The 5,358-nt window shown below is 51.6% G+C and overlaps 1 protein-coding gene across 1 annotated transcript in view; it reads left to right on the plus strand.

Moving 5' to 3' along the window:
* The first annotated feature begins 3,390 nt into the window (after positions 1-3,390).
* frmd4ba (FERM domain containing 4Ba) overlaps positions 3,391-5,358 on the plus strand; it is a 32,968-nt gene continuing 31,000 nt past the window's right edge. The window contains exon 1 of the mRNA XM_070845152.1: positions 3,391-3,456. The gene's annotated coding sequence lies outside the window, so the exon portion shown is untranslated. The remainder of the gene's footprint in view (positions 3,457-5,358) is intronic.

Here is a 5,358-nt window from a genome sequence, read left to right on the forward strand (position 1 = left end):
GGGGGTTCACACAGTGAAAAAGCACTGCGTTCATTCACCATGACCTGTAAAATACTAAAGACACTCTGAAGTGACCAAGCTAGGAGAAGAATAGAGACTGGTGGCAGGGGGACAGCAGCACAACAGCTGACCTGCTTCCAGGTCTGATGGGGGGGGGGGGGGTCGTGCTCACTTATTGTTGATGTGACTTGTTGTCATCCAGCCTTTGTTTATCTCTGCTCATGAATGAATTAATAAAGTTTCTTTAAAGGGCAGAAGGAAAGTTGAGTTCATGTCTGTCAAGGCACAAAGGAAGATGACAGCACCAGTCCATCAAGGTCAATGCCGATGTTGGGGGGGCAGAGCTAGGATCCGTCCTGGATGGGGTGGGGGCAAACCAACTGAAGACTGAGAGGATGGGGTGACCCATCAGAGGCCAACAGAGAGTGGGACAGTCTCCGGGGGGAGACCTCTCCACATTAACATCTGCTCATCGTAATCCCCCTGTACCTCAGATCCAGAGCTTCCTCCTCGCCACAAACAAAGGCCCCCTCCCTCACTCCGTTGGCTCTCTCTCTGGTCGTCAGCTGTTTAACCACAGACCTGTTCTCTCCTCATTTTCATCAAATACATGATTTTTGTGTGTTTTATCATCGTTCCACATGATGTGTGTCTTACATGTGTGTCTTACATGGATCCTGTCTGGAATCTGTTGTTTCATATTTGTCTGTACTGAGTGTTTGTTTGCACAGTAGAAACCGATTCCCAGAAGAAACTACACATCTTTAATCCCTCCAAACCAGCCAGTAATGCACTGCTGTCTTGGCGTTATCATAATGAGAGTGCAGCTTAGAGGAAGTGTCCCCAGAACAATGGCTCGTGGGCTAATCTTGATGGGAGCCGCGGCCAAGCAGAGCTTTGGTGGGGGGGGTACTTGGTGCACACATGGCACTGGGGCGAGCCTAATCACCTGCTCACAGAAATCCTCACAAATGGGGAGGGGGATGGGGGCTATCCCCGGGGTGACTCATTTAGACTTTGAGGAGGAGAGCATTGAACAGACCCATCACTGACACGAAGCCTCATCTTCTCGTCCTTGTTGTTCTGACCACAGCTGGGACGGCCCAGGAAACGTCCGCCTGCAGCTGCTTCAACTGCTTCATAATGATCGGGACACTTTCCTCCCTCCCACTTCCTCACTGCTGCAGTTTCCCTGGATCACTGAGCACATCCATTGTTCAGCCACACAGCCGCAACACTGTGGCCCTCCTTTCCTTCCCCTCACAGTGCAGCCACTGGAAAACACACAGTATGTCCAAAATGTTCCATAAAACGCTCCAACAAACCAGTAAACCCATCAAAACCTTCCATAAAACGTTCTAAACCTGTCAAAATGTTCCATTAAATGTTCTAAAACCGTCAAAACTTTCCATTAAATGTTCTAAACCCATCAAAACGTTCCATAAAACGTTTTTAACCTGTCAAAATGTTCCATAAAATGTTCTAAACCCGTCAAAATGCTCCATTAAATGTTCTAAACTCATCAAAACGTTCCATTATATGTTCTAAACCCGTCAAAACGTTCCATAAAACGTTCTCAACCCGTCAAAATGCTCCATTAAATGTTCTAAACTCATCAAAATGTTCCATTAAATGTTCTAAAACCGTCAAAACATTCCATAAAATGTTCTAAACCAGTAAAGCCGTTCCATTAAATGTTCTAAAATCGTCAAAACGTTCCATTAAATGTTCTAAAACCGTCAAAACGTTCCATAAAACATTCTAAAACCATCAGAATGTTCCATTAAATGTTCTAAACCCATCAAAACGTTTCATTAAATGTTCTAAAACCGTCAAAACATTCCATTGAATGTTCTAAACCCATCAAAACGTTCCATTAACTGTTCTAAAACCGTCAAAACATTCCATAAAACGTTCTAAAACCATCAGAATGTTCCATTAAATGTTCTAAACCCATCAAAACGTTCCATTAAATATTCTAAAACTGTCAAAACATTCCATAAAAACATTCTAAACCATCTAAACATTCAATAAAATATTCTAAAACCGTCAAAGAAACCAGACCACCGGGGGACTCCCATGATGCACTGGGCTCCTCTCTCCTCCTCTTCCTCTCCATCCTGATGCTTCATGTCTCTTTAATGTCTGTTACTAACTTGGTATCTTCCCGGAGCCTTTCTGTGCTTTTCTCATCTCTCTGGTTCCTGTGGATCCTGGTCCTGGTCCTGCTGCTGTGGTTCTCTGGTTCCTGTGGATCCTGGTCCTGGTTCTCCTGCTGTGGTTCTCTGGTTCCTATGGATCCTGGTCCTGGTCCTCCTGCTGTGGTTCTCTGGTTCCTGTGGATCCTGGTCCTGGTTCTCCTGCTGTGGTTCTCTGGTTCCTGTGGATCCTGGTCCTGGTTCTCCTGCTGCGGATCGTCGTCCAGCGACACTTTTTACTGATCGATAGATGGATAGATAGATAGATAGATAGATAGATAGATAGAGTGATTGATTGATTGATTGATTGATTGATGATTGTGCCCACTGGCAGACAGTTCTTCCTTATGAAGCTGGTTTAGGAGATGCTGCTTATGTCAGCAGTCCTCTGGAGTCCTGTTTGTACTGATGGAGCTGATGGAGTAGGCCTAACCTCAGGGTGTAGCTCTGGGTTTGGTCTCCACCTCCTCCTGGAGTAACATCAGGCTGCAGGTCATGTTCCCCACCTGCTCTCTGACCGTGAGCTGCGAGAGGGACCCCACAGGGGTCAGGATGACTCTCATCTGTGGGACTCCTTACTCTGTGGGGGCTCCCCAGACAACATGTCCCACTGGTGCCCCCCCCCCCCCGGCTCCACTGATACCAGCCTCACCGCTCATACCAGCACCGTGGACCCATAAACGAACCCGTGAATCCTGATTCCTCACAGGGGTGCACCGTCCTGAATCTGATCCCAGACCAGCAGCCGCTGATCCGCCGGGCTCCGGCAGGGGGAGACTCACCCGTCCTGTCCGGACCGAGGGGGGAGGGAGGAGGAGGAAGAGGAGATGGAGGGGGCGGGGAGTGTGATGGATGGGACTGATTGTGTGGATGTGAGGGGGAAACAGGCTTGTTCTGCCCAACAGGCAGCAGCTTCCCTCCGACCTGTGATGAAGCTCTGCGGAACCACTTCTTCCTCCGCCCGTAGGCGGTCTGCGGTAGGACGGGACCCGGACCCGTAGGACTCGGACCCGGACCCGCGTGTCTCCGTCAGTCTGCGGCAGGACGGGACCCGGACCCGTAGGACCGGACCCAGACCCGCGTGTCTCCGTCAGTCTGCGGTAGGACGGGACCCAGACCCGCGTGTCTCCGTCAGTCTGCGGTAGGACCGGACCCGGACCCGGACCCGTAGGACCGGACTCGGACCCGTAGGACCGCCCGGTGCGCGGTGAGGCGCCGCGCGCACAGACAATCCGGAGAGCGCAACAAAAGACTGAAGGTGAGCAGATCCACCGTCTCACCAGCCTCCCCCCCCCCCGTCTACCGTCAGGCCTGAGAACTGACCCCCCCCACCCCCCCCCCCCACCCGACCCGCTTGTTCTTACGTGTTTTACTCTGTGCATCATTTCTGTGGAGACACGCCGAGTCTATTGTGTGCCCCCCCCCCCCCCCCCCCCCCCCATGTCATGTTGACATGTCAACATGAGAGTCCGCTGCTGTGTGACAGGTGACTGTGTGTGTGTGTGGGGGGGGGGGGTCAGTTCCAGGGGGGGGCACCTGTGTGACAGCCAGCTGAGAGAAGGAGGTGTAGTGGTTTAACTAAAGGCTCTTGGCCTGTGTGTGTGTGTAAGTGTGTGTGTGTGTGTGTGTGTGTGTGTGTGTAAGTGTGTGTGTGTGTGTGTGTGTAGATGTGTGTGTGTGTGTGTGTGTGTGTGTGTGTGTGTGTGTGTTTGAGGCTCGAACCGCTCTGCTCTGTGTGAACATCCTGTTTCCTGTTACATCACTTCCTGTATGGGCCGCTGTCCCTGTGACCACTACAACAGGAGTGTGAGTGTGTGACGGGCCGATCACTTTCATACAGAGACAGTGGGGGGGGGGCAGACAGGACAATGGCACAGGACGGGTCTGTAGGTGGTGGCCCAGTCACACACACACACACACACACACACAAACACACAAACACACACACACACACACACACACACACACACACACTCACACACAAACACACAAACACACACACACACACACACACACACACACACACAAACACACAAACACACACACACACACACACACACACACACACACACTCACACACAAACACACAAACACACACACACACACACACACACACACACACACACACACAAACACACACACACAGTGCTTTGTGTTGACCTCAGTCTGGGACGTTTAATGGGGTCAGCGCTTCAGAGTCAATACAGCTACCAACCCGTCACAGCGGGGCCCAGTCAGGACCCCCCAACAGCCAGGTCCAAACAGGACTGTCCACCTGGTCCCAGGCCAACCTGAGCCCCCCCCCTCCTCAGAGGAAGCCCCAGTTTGTGGTGTCAGCAGTTCATCAGCATGTTTCTGTGGCTTTCCCACACGTCTTCACTCCTCTGCTCACAGAGGACGTGGGAACGGGAGTGTCTGTCGGCTACGTGATACTGTCGTCGTGCAGGTTCATACAGTCTAGAGCCAGAAAACAGGACCTGTCTGACTGGTTCCAACAGCCCCCCCACACACACACACACACACACACACCCCACAGAGAGGCAGACTTTACCCCTGCTGTCTCCATGTCCAGGTAATAGGGTCAGCAAAACAAACCAACCTACCCACTGCTGTCTGGTGGGGAAGTCATCCACAAACATCACCTACAGAGAGACTGGGGGGGGCATGTACGTGCATGCACAGGGGACAGGTTAAATGAAGACTCAAAATGAGATCAGCTCAGATCCCACAGGTGTGACATCATCAGGGTCAGACGCCACAGTAAACTGAACCCGACCTGGAAAAGTGGTGGAGTGTCCCTTTAAAGCTAATGTGCAGTGCAGCCACTGCTAGACGCTAATCTAGCGTTAGCTTTAGTTTCAGCTAAAATGCTAAGCTATTGTGACAGGTGTAAAGTGGGAGGAGCCACCACACGCTACAGGTCACATGTGACGGTGTGTTTTCTAGTTTCTGCGCTCTGTCATGGTTCCTCTCTCAGGTGTCACAGGTGTAGTCCACTCCAACCTCAGCCCAGGTACAGACGCCGGGGGTCCACTCTCCTCCACCCGCCGTGGAAACGGGCGGCTGACGCCGGTTCAGGGTCAGGAGCTGTGCCCCACTCACTGTGTTTGTGGGTCAGCACTAATCTATAGGCTTAGCAGAGGAAATCGATGCATATGGG

Source organism: Pempheris klunzingeri, chromosome 2, assembly GCF_042242105.1.
Source record: "Pempheris klunzingeri isolate RE-2024b chromosome 2, fPemKlu1.hap1, whole genome shotgun sequence".
Lineage (NCBI taxonomy): Eukaryota > Metazoa > Chordata > Actinopteri > Acropomatiformes > Pempheridae > Pempheris > Pempheris klunzingeri.